We start from the raw sequence: 11,124 nt of genomic DNA on the forward strand, positions 1-11,124 counted from the left end.
TGGTAATGTTAAGTCTCCAAGAAAACCTTTGGGTCTCCCTTCTTGTAGAGGATATGGACACTCCAGCTGAGACAGATGCTCTGGTTGGTTATTCATTGGGTCCTGTAGGTGCCCTCCTGAGGATTCACCCTGTGAAAGCTGAGGGAGGCTTAATGCATGTCTTTCTCCATCTCCAAGGCTGAGGCATTCCCTGCAGAGCTTGTGGGGTCAGCAGCCTGACTAACTTGGATTCTTTCTGGTGTTTCTGCATGGAGAGCAAAGAAGGGGGTCAGAGAAGAACAGCGGTGGAGGGGAGGAGAAGGCCGAGAGGGTCCATGAAGTGAATTGATTCTGATGCAACATTGGTTCATGCTTTTATCAAACGTTTCTTAAGTTTCCATTTATTCAATTATCCAACAAATATTGCACTTATTGGTTGCTTTCCTCTTCTACTGAACGCTCACATAGACCTATGTGGACAATACTATTATTTTACAGAGAAAGAAGCTCAGTTTCAGAGAGGTTAGGTACTTCCCAAGGTCACACATCTATTGGTCATGGTGTCTCTGAGGTCTCCTATGTGCCGGGCACTGGATTACAGGAATGTGCTATTAAAATCAACTTCTCCTCCTGTGTGTGTCTCCTTTACTCTCACACTACTATCACACTCACAACTCTTGTGACACCAGATGTGTGGGGGTGTTTTTCCCCACAGCAAGCAATTCTCTGTGACCCCAGCTGGGTGTCCTACAATTGCGATCAATTCTGACACTCTCTACTTGGAGAGAGCATAGGAGTCCACAAGCTAAGGGCTCAGTCCCACAATAGCCGCCCATCCTTGAAATGCCCATCTCAAGTCAAGGTTGTCACCTGTGCTTCTGATCAGCTGACTACAAATTGGATGTTCCCATGCCCCACTCCTTGGGTTTAATTAATTTGCTAGAGTGGCTCAGAAAATTCAGGAAAACAGTTTACCTACTGTGTACCAGCTTATTATAAAAGGGAATGATAAAGGATACAGATAAACATCCAGACAGAAGAGATGCATAGGGGAAGGTAGGTGGAAAGGGGCAAGGAGCTTCCATGTTCTCTCTGAATGCACTACACTCCCAGCACCTCCACAGGTTCACCAACTTGGAAGCTCCCTAAACCCCATGCTTTTGGGATTTTTATGGAGGCTTCCTCACACAGGCGTGATTAGTTATTGACTGCACTACCAGCCTCTCTCCCGTCTCTGGAGAAACGTGTCAGGGATTAAAATCCCCATCGAAAAACCCACCAGGAGTCACTTCATTAACAGAAAATTAGTGCTCTCACCCAGGAAGTTCCAAGTGGCTTAGGAGTACAACCATTTTCTGCTGCAGACTCGTTTCTCAGCTCTAAATTTATTGGAACATTTCTTAAAGAGTCGTTCCATTTCCTCTCCTCCCATTCTCTCTTGATGTCACTCCAATCAGGATATCTGCCTCTACCAGGCTACCAGATCTGCTTTTGTTAACATCAGCTGTGATACTACTTAGCTAAATTTATTTATTTATTTTTTATTTATTCAGTTTTATTTTTTTAATTTTTTGTTTATTGCAGTAACATAGGTTTATAACATTGTATAAATTTCAGGTGTACATCCTTATACTTCTATTCGTGCATGGATTACATCATGTTCTCATATTCACCACCCAAATACTAATTACAACCCATCACCACACACATTTGCCTAATTATCCCTTTCGCCCTCCTCCCCCCGCCACCTTTCCCTCTGGTAAGCACCAATCCAATCTCTGTCTTTATGTGTTTGCTTGTTGTTATTATCTACTACTTAATGAGTGAGATCATATGGTATTTGACCTTCTCCCTCTGACTTATTTCACTTTGCATAATACCCTCAATGGCCATCCCTGTTGTCACAAATGGCTGGATTTCATCTATTCTTATGTCTGAGTAGTATTCCATTGTGTATATATACCACATCTTCTTTATCCATTTGTCCCTTGATGGGCAGTTAGGTTGTTTCCAATTCTTGGTACTTAGCTAAATTTAAATGGTAATTTCTCAGACCCTATTCTACTAGACTTATTAGCATTTGAAACAAATGAGTCCTCTGTCCTCTGAAGCTCCAGCTTCTGTTGGCCACCAGGATCCAACCCTACAGTCTCCTTGTCATTTATTCTTCCTCAGTGGTCTTCTTGCTGTTTCCACCTTATCTCCCTGACTCCAAATGCTGGAGGGTCCCAGGGCTTTGTCTGCGGACCTCTTCTCTTCTTTGTGCTTTCATCTACTATCAGACTTCGATGTGGAGGACACCAAATCTCTATGTCCCCCCCGGACCCCTCTTTGGAACTCCAAACTTTTGCCAACTACTTGTCATCTTCAGTTGGATGTCTAAGAGGTACCTCAAACTTATAGTAACAAAACTAAAGTTTGGTGCCCTCTTGAAAATATACCCCTCCTGCAGAGTTGGCAATTTCAGGAATTGGCAATTCAATTCTTAAGTTGCTCAAGGCAGCCACATTGGAATCCTCTTTGGTGTCTATGGACATTTATGGACATCTATGGCTATCTGTGGCTATCCATAGACAACTAAGGAGCCGTCTTTGGTGTATATGTACATCTATGACTTCTAGTAACATTTATGAAATCTATGACATCTATGGAGTCATCTTTGAAATCTATGGACATCTGTAACATCTATGGATATCTATAACTTCTGTTGACAACTATGTAGTCATCTTTGACATCTGTGACACCTATGAGGTAGAGGCAGTGAGCTATCTTTGATCACACTGCACATGTACTCTATCACTCCATTAACAAATCCTGTTGGCTCCACCTTCAAAATGTACCCAGAACCTAAGTTCTGACGCCAGATTCATCATTATTACCCTGAAGTATGACTGTGGGCCAGCCCAGGGAGATGTGGTGGGCAGACTGCATGCCAGAATGTCCACAGTACTCACTGAGGAAGCTGGTCTGATGGCAGGGTGGATGTCTTCCATGCCCACTGCTGTCCTGGCTGCTTTCTTCCTGCAGGTCTTCACTCTGGTGGGAGACACCAGGATCTCTGATACAGGTTCACTCTTTTGAAGCTGCAGTGAGTGACTAACACAGGTCAAGGGTGGCGTGATCCTGGGAGACTTCATAACAAGACTCTGTAACAAGGTACTCACACTCCAGGATGCCTAGAAGCAGGGCAGGGAACGCACTCTTTCCTGGCTCAGGGGCCACCAGCTGGATTCTCACCACCACCATAACCCCGCCCTTGCTCCATGTTCTCACAACCCCTCCAGGTCCCTCTTCTCCAATTCTTGGACCACTCCCAACCCAGCTCACATGAAGAAGATGAGGCAGAGGCAGAGAGCGAGCAGTGCAGTGACACCAGCTCCCCTGATGGCCCCCTGAGTCACTCTTGCCCTGGTCCCTGGTTCCCCTGCAGACAAAAGACACTTGGGGTGAACTCCAATCTTGATGAACAGGCACGTGTCTTCTCCTCTTCAGCACATAGTGAAGGGCACCCTTCCCCTCTCATCCAGGGTTCAGCCTCTGGGTCATTCCACCCACCATAGGAGCTCTGCCTCCTCCAGAAACACATGGTCCGTGTGACACCTCCTATCCAGCACACACAACCTGTCCAACAAAGTGCATCTCTTCTAGGACCCAGGTCCTTCTTGATCTTAGGTCTCTCTGCAACAGCCCCCAAACCTGCCCACAGCAGGAGCATGAGGCTCTGAGCTCTATGGGCGCTTCAGAGAGAGAGAGAGAAACACAATCCAGAGAGCACTATGGGATGCTGAAAGGCTTTGTCCTTCCCTCCTTCTGTGGAGGGTGCCTGAATCTCCTCTCCTGTCCTCCACTGAGCCCAACCATGAGGGTCAAAGGTGGTCTTTCATGCCTCCAGAAGGGGATGGCAGCTGAGAGTTTTCAGACATTCACGTCAGACCTAGACAGCTCTCCCGGCCCTGCCTGGCCATGTATCATGAGAACCTAACCTCCAGGGTAGGGATGTGTTTCTGGGTATCAATTGTTAAGGGTTTGATGGGCACTGCTGAGAAAGCCCCAACGGAACTCAATGTCCAGTGAGGGGACCACATGGCATTACACATGGGGATAGAGCAGTAGGGCAAGCTGGGCTCCAGAGATAGGTCAGGGTGAGGGTGGGATATTGACAGTCAAAAAAGGGTGCAATGAGATATTTGGGGCAATGAAACTACTCTGTGTGATACTATAATGAGAGATACATGTCATTACATATTTGTCCAACGATGTTGTACAAAGAGTGTGCAACACCAAGAATGAACCCGAATGTCAACTACGGACTTTGGGTGACAATCACATGTCAATGTACATTCATGGGTTGTAGAAAATGTACCCTCTGATGGGGGATATTCATAATGGGGAGGCTGCACGTGAGTTGGAAAGTGCAACAGGAAATGGGGAACCTCTCTAACGTCCTCTCAATTTTGCTGTGGACCGAAAACTGCTGTGAAAAATAAAATCTACAGAAAAATTCCCCCAAGGCCTTCAGTGACCACAGGAAGATAAAGAGCATATTTGGGATGGGCAGGGAGGAAATTGCGGGCCATCTGTGCAAGATAGTTGTTGGAGGACATTGGGGGAGGAGGCTTGACGGGGTCTTCTCATGTCTAACTGCAGCCACCCACCTCAGCCCCACCATCTGAGCTCAGAAAGTCCAGCTCTGACCTCACCTGGAAGAAACCCCACCCCAGTCAATACTTCTGGGTGGGGACTCCTTCCTACTGTCTCATCCTCCAGGCAGACACTGATTGCTGGCTTCTCTGGAGCACCTAGAAGGAGAAGGGGGGATTTACCTTTTTGGTGGAGAGGGTCTGGTGAGATAAGTGTAGGCATCCACCCCATCCCCAGGAGCCAAATAAATTGTGGAGGGACGGGTCTTGTGTCCTTTTAGGTCCGCTAATCAGCCAGACCACCAGGACAAAAGCACCAAGCATGCGCAGTCTGGTCCTCTGCCCCCCACACCCTCAGGGACCTGGGCCCAGCACTCACAGGTGATGTTGAGCTGGATAGTCCTTTCCGCTGTCACACCAGCTGCGGGGAATTTCACCTGATAGGTGAGGTTGGTGCTGAGGTCCTGGGGTCGTGGGGTGAGGGTACGTACTGAGGAGAGGCGGGTCCTGGGGCTCAGGGAGGTGAGGCCAGCTGTTTTCCAGAAGAAGATAGGGAATGTGCCCTGCTCACAGGCCGAAGGCACAGAACAGGTCCAGTTCCTGGGGCCGCCACACTCCAGCGTCCCCAAGATGAGGATGTGGGGTGTGTGGGTCAGGGCTGCTGAGGAGATGGGGAGACATGGGAATAAGGAGGGAGGGTCCAAAGTGTGGCCATGAGTGGAGACTCAGGCTTTGGTCCAGCTCCTCCTCTAAGCCCTGAAGATATTGTAGCCTAACTCTTCCCAGAAGAGAGGTCCCATCCCAGCCCTGCCCTAAAACCCGCATGTCCTTCCCCTATGGCGACTCCTGGATCCCACTCCTTACCTGTCACACCCACAGACAGAAGGTTAGATTTGTTATTGCTTTTGTCCTTACCTCTCTCCACATGAAAAAAGTATCTTCCACTGTCACTCCTCAAGAGTCTCTGATGTCCAGGGAGCAGTTGTAGGTCCCGGGATCACCAAGGAAGTGGAATCATTCCTAGGTCTCCCCCTGTTCTTTAAGATCTGCACATTTTGTGGCCACAGGAGCATCCTGGTGTGGATTTGCCACTTTCTGGAACCAGTAGCCGTGAATTGGGGCAGAGTCAGTCCTGGACTCCCAGGGATAGGAGAAGATGCTGGGCATGGAGATGCACGGGCCCTCCTCCACCATCACAGACTCCTGCACTAGTAGCCAGAATCTCCCATCCTTAGCTAGGGACCCTGTGGGGAAAGGAGGGGGGGCTGCAGCCCCAGCCCTGCCCACCCCTTCTCCACTTGACCCACTCACCTGCCCACAGCAGAGTCTGTAGCAGCAGCAGCATATCTGAGATAGAGGGTTCTGGGTGTCAGTCCTGTGTCTGACAGGAGAAGGAGAAGGCAAGTGGGAGGGGGCACAGCTGGGAGACCTACAGGATGCTGGGGAGGAGCACGCAATCCTAGCCATTCACAGAAGAGAAACTGCAGGCTGGGGCTCATCCCCCCTCTGCACAGACTGTGCAGACAATCCAGTGCCCAACTACCCCGAGACCTGCCCAGAGGGGAGTAGAGAAGGTGGAGACCTCGTGTCCTGCCCTCCATCTTGGGGCTTCCTTCTAGCACTAGATCCTGGACCAGGACCTCTGAGGACATCTGAGGTGTGGAACACGGTGAATCTCTAAGGGCCTCCCATCTGGGTGCTTTTCTGAGCACTGGTGTCTACAGCAGGGAGCTGGTCAGCTCCTGCTGGCCTACGGAGGGTCACAGCCTCGTCTAGTCCTCAGATGGTAGGTCCTGCTAGGTGTAGGATTCTTTAGGGTCTGCATGAGTGTCTGGGGCAGAGGAAAGAAGGGGGTCCTAGGTGACATGAAGGTAGCAGACATTCGTTCATTCATTCCCCAAACACTTAGTGAACATCTATGATTTGGGGAGGCTGGAGACAGATGGGAGTCGCCAGACCTGGTCCATGCCCGTGAGATGCTCCCCACCCAGTGGCATCACTTCCTGCCCAAACATTCAGTACTGTCTGGCTTTAGAGCTGCAGTCACTGGTGAGTTTGCTGTGTATCCTGAGACGATAATGGGTATTTTATAAAAAGTGAGTATAGGATATCTTTTCTTTTTACATGTATGCTGATTCATGAAGTTACAATGTGATCTTAAATGAAAAACCATGCAGAATCTTCCTGTGAAACAAAAGGGGAACACATGTTCTAGGAGCCAGTGCAAAGGAAACCTCTTTTCCCTGAATGCTGCCTAGGTGGACTGGAGTGAACTTTTTTAGATCCACATCATACAGATTAGCATTTCCTGTCATGGAAAACATCTTCTTCTCACAGTTACATGTGGCTCACAAGGCATAATATTTCCAGAAATCATGAGTGGAATCTACAGCTAAAATTGAAATTTTGGTTTCAGCTCATGTGGTTTTTCATCTCACTCTGTGTCATATGCGTCTGGAAAATCCTTGACACCTCTGATACAACAGCATTTGCCACCATAAATTTGTAAAATCTCTCAAGTACAGTAGCATCAAGATAACTGTTCCTTCAACCTTACAGACAGAGAGAGATTTTACACCTCTATTTGAAATGTAAGGAATTGAGTTTCGAATAAGTAAAATAATACTAGTAGTAGGTTATTAAAAAAATGAGAATGTGTCACACAATGGAAATCCCAATATAACTGGCTTCACAGCCAGTATGTTATATACCATATTCATGGACTGGAAGTTTCAGTGAGTTCTCATTGTTTTTCTTTAATGAATCTTATAATTTACATAAAATAAAATGTACCCACTTGAAAGTTATGTTTATATGAATTTTGACAAGTGTATACAGCCCAGTTATGACCTCCACAGTCAGGAGATAGATTGTTTCCACTACCCCAAAACGTTTTCCCACACCTATTTGCAGCTCATCACTCCCACCTCCACCTCGGGTAACCATTGGTATACTCTCTATCTTGGTGAATTAATTTTGTCTGCTGGAGAACTTCCTATAAATGTACTCACTTGTGTCTAGATTCTCTCACTCAATATACTATTTTTGAAACAGGTCTACATTGTATGTTTCTCTAGTTCATAATGTCTGATTACTAAGAAGTATTCCATTATGTGGGTATACTGTAATCTTTTATTTATTCACCTCTTGACAGACATTTGAGATTTTTGGCAATAAGTGTTAAGGAGTAAGTCTTTTCATGGGCATATTTTCATCCTCATGAGTACACACAAGGCATGCAATTGTTAGGTCAAAGAGTAAGCACATGTTTAACTTTAGTAGAAATTGCAAATTGTTGTCCAGAAGGGTTTTAGCTCACACTCCTGTCCATAATGTGCCAGAATTCCAGCAGCTTCACACCCCTGTTAACACTTGGTATTGTCAGTCTTTTAAATTTTAATACTTCTAGTGGGAGTGTAGTGCTATCTCATTGTAGTTTTTAATTTTTAATTTATTTTAATCTCAGATAAAGTGAGATTCAACTTTTATTCTATACAATCCTATGAGGTTTGACATATGTATATCGTATATAACCACAACCACAGTCACGATACTGAAGAGAGCCATAACCCAAGACATTCCCTCGTGCGGTCCCTTGGGAGCCAAATCCTCCCTCTGACCTTAACCCCTGAAAAAATGCTGATCTGTTCTCCATCCCTCTTCCTTTGCTCTTTACAGAATGTCATAGGAGTGGAATCAGATAAAATGTCATCTTCAAACTCTGGCTTCATTCACCTGGCATAATGCATTTGAGGTTTCTCTATGTTATTGAGTGTATGTATCAATAATTTGTTCTTTTGAAGTGCTGTCTGATTCTCCATTGTTTCAACGTACCCCAATTTGTATCCACTTCCCAGCTCAAGAATGTTCGGTTGTTTCCAGGCGTGGGCCAACTACGAATAAAGCTGCTATAAATATTCATATGCAGGTTTTTGTGGAAACACACATCTTTATTTCTCCTAGGTAAACATATAGGAGTCAGATTCCTTGGTCCTATGCTAAGTGTAGGTTTAACTGTATATGAAATTGCCAAACTGTTCTCCAACGTGGCTGTACACTGGTGTTCCCACCAGCAGTGTGTGTGAGTCCTGGCTGCTCCACATCCTCATTAGCATTTGCTTTTATCAGGATTTCTGTTTCTTTTTATTTCAGTTAATTTTAGTTATTCTAACAGATCTATCTCTCATCCTGGTTTTAGTGTGGAATTTCCTAATGACAAGTGATGTTGAACGTGTTTTCATGTGCTTAACTGTCATCTGTTTTTCTTCTTTGGTGAAGTGGCTGATTAAATCTTGGGCTGCTCTTTAAAATCGTTGTGGTAAAAGTTATGTAAACAAACTACTATTATAACTTTTTTAGCTGTTCAGTTCAGTGGCATTAAGTACATTCACATTGTTGTGCAACATAACCATCATCCATCTCCAGAACTTATTTCATCTTCCCAAACTTAATCTTTGTGCCCATTAAATGAATAACGCTCCATTCCCTTTGCCCAAGACCCTCACCACCACATTTATATTTTTTGTGTATCTATGAATATGCCTACTCTAGATACTTCATTTAAGTGGAATCTACAGTATTTGTCCTTTTGTGACTGGCTTATTTCACTTAGTGTAATGTCCTTAATCCACATTCAGACATGTGTCAGTATTTCCTTCCTTTTAAGGCTGAATAATATTCCATTGTATGTGTTTTCCACATTTAGTTAATCCATTCCTTTGTCGATGGACCCTTGGGTTGCTTCCACCTTTTCGTTATTGCGAATAATGGTGCTAAGAACTTGGGTGTACAGATATCTATTCAAGTTCCTGCTTCTGACTTTTTTGGGTACACACCCATAGGTTAAATGACTGGATCATATGATAATTCTATTTTTAATTTTTTGAGGAACTGCCATACTGTTTTCTACAGGAGGTGCCCCATTTTACAATCAACTGCATAGCATGAAAGTTCCACTTTCTCCACATCCTCACCAACACCTGTTATTTCTCCTTTCCTTCTTTTATTAAACAGTCACCCTAATAGATGTGAATGGGTACCTCCCTGTGTTGTAATAATTTGCATTATCCCAATATTAGTAATGTTGATCATGTTTTCATGTGTTTATTGGGCATTTGTATATCTTTGGAGAAATGTCTATTCAAATTCTTTGCCAATTTTTATATAAGGTGTTGGGCTTTTTGTTCTTGGGTAGATGACTTTTTCAATACATATAAAACCCGGTTCTTTTATTTGTTTGTTTAATGTTTTGTTTTGAGACTCCTTGATATATTCCAGATACAAGTCATCCATCAGATATATATTTGCAGATGTATTCTCCCAGTCTGTACATTTTAGTCCCTCCATGGTGGCTTTTAGAGAACGGCAGGCCCCCATTCTCCAAGACATATGTCACCCATGAAGTGACCCACAGGTGTGTCAGGATGTCAAAGAGCAGAGCAAAGAAAATTAAAAGGGGGAGAAGATCTGGAGGCCAGATGGGGGCATTCATGGGTGCAAAGCTGAAGTGAGACTTGCAGCCACACAAAGAAACACAGGACTTAATCCCTGGAGCCTGCAAGTGTTCACTTATAAGGAAAAAGGATCTTTGCAGGTGTGATGAAGGATCTTGATCTGTGGAGATGATCCTAGATTATCTGGGTTGGTCCCTAAATCTAATCACAATTGTCCCTCTGAGAGAGAAGCAGAGGGTGATGTTCTACACACAGAGGAGGATGAGCAATGTGACCCCAGAGACAGAGTGATGTGGCCACAAGTCAAGGAATGACGGCAGCCACAGCCATCTGGGAGAAGTAAGAGGTGGATTCTCTCCTTAAGCCTCTGAGGGAGCGTGACCTACCAACAACTTGTTTTCTGCCAAGCATAACTGATTTTGGATGGTAGGATTCAAGACACGTCACACCAAGATGTGGAAACTTTACATAGTGAATATTTCAAGCTGGAGGGATTTGAGAAACAGCATGTACTTTCTGACCTTCTCTTGAAGCAGGTCATAAACCCTCTCTGAGAGGTGCCCTCTGTGTACCAGAGGAAAGGAGCATCTTATCCCCTAAGGTCAAGGGACAGAGAGACGAATCTGAAGGAACAAGTCTTGCTAAGTTTCTCCCAGTTTACTGCACTTAGCTCACACTTTTTGTCCTATCATATCTCTCCACGATTTTCCACTTTGCATCAAATCTAGCATGAAAATACTCAGGTTTAACCCCTAATCCAAGTCTTCATTTCCTTATGAAGGCTCCTCTGCCACATTAAACTTACATTAAATATATTTGTATGCATTTCACTTGTCAATCTGTCTTGTGTTACAGAGGTCCCAGTTGAGAAGGTACAAGAGTAGAGGGAAAATATTTTTCCTCTTCTCTCTGGATTTTGGGCCTCCAGCCCTGTGAGAGAATAAATTTCTATTGTTTTAAGAGACAAAGTGTGTGGTTATATGTGACAGTGGCTCCAGGAATGTAATACAGGTGGGAAATCAGAAAGATGCCCTCTCAAGAGAGAATGCAGA

At 44.9% G+C, this 11,124-nt stretch overlaps 1 pseudogene; it reads right to left on the bottom strand.

The window, feature by feature from the left end:
- Positions 1 to 92: 92 nt before the first annotated feature.
- Positions 93 to 5,964, bottom strand: LOC131397669 (myeloid cell surface antigen CD33-like; annotated as a pseudogene).
- Between the last annotated feature and the right edge of the window lie 5,160 nt (positions 5,965 to 11,124).

Source organism: Diceros bicornis, chromosome 34 (assembly GCF_020826845.1).
Source record: "Diceros bicornis minor isolate mBicDic1 chromosome 34, mDicBic1.mat.cur, whole genome shotgun sequence".
Classification (NCBI taxonomy): domain Eukaryota; kingdom Metazoa; phylum Chordata; class Mammalia; order Perissodactyla; family Rhinocerotidae; genus Diceros; species Diceros bicornis.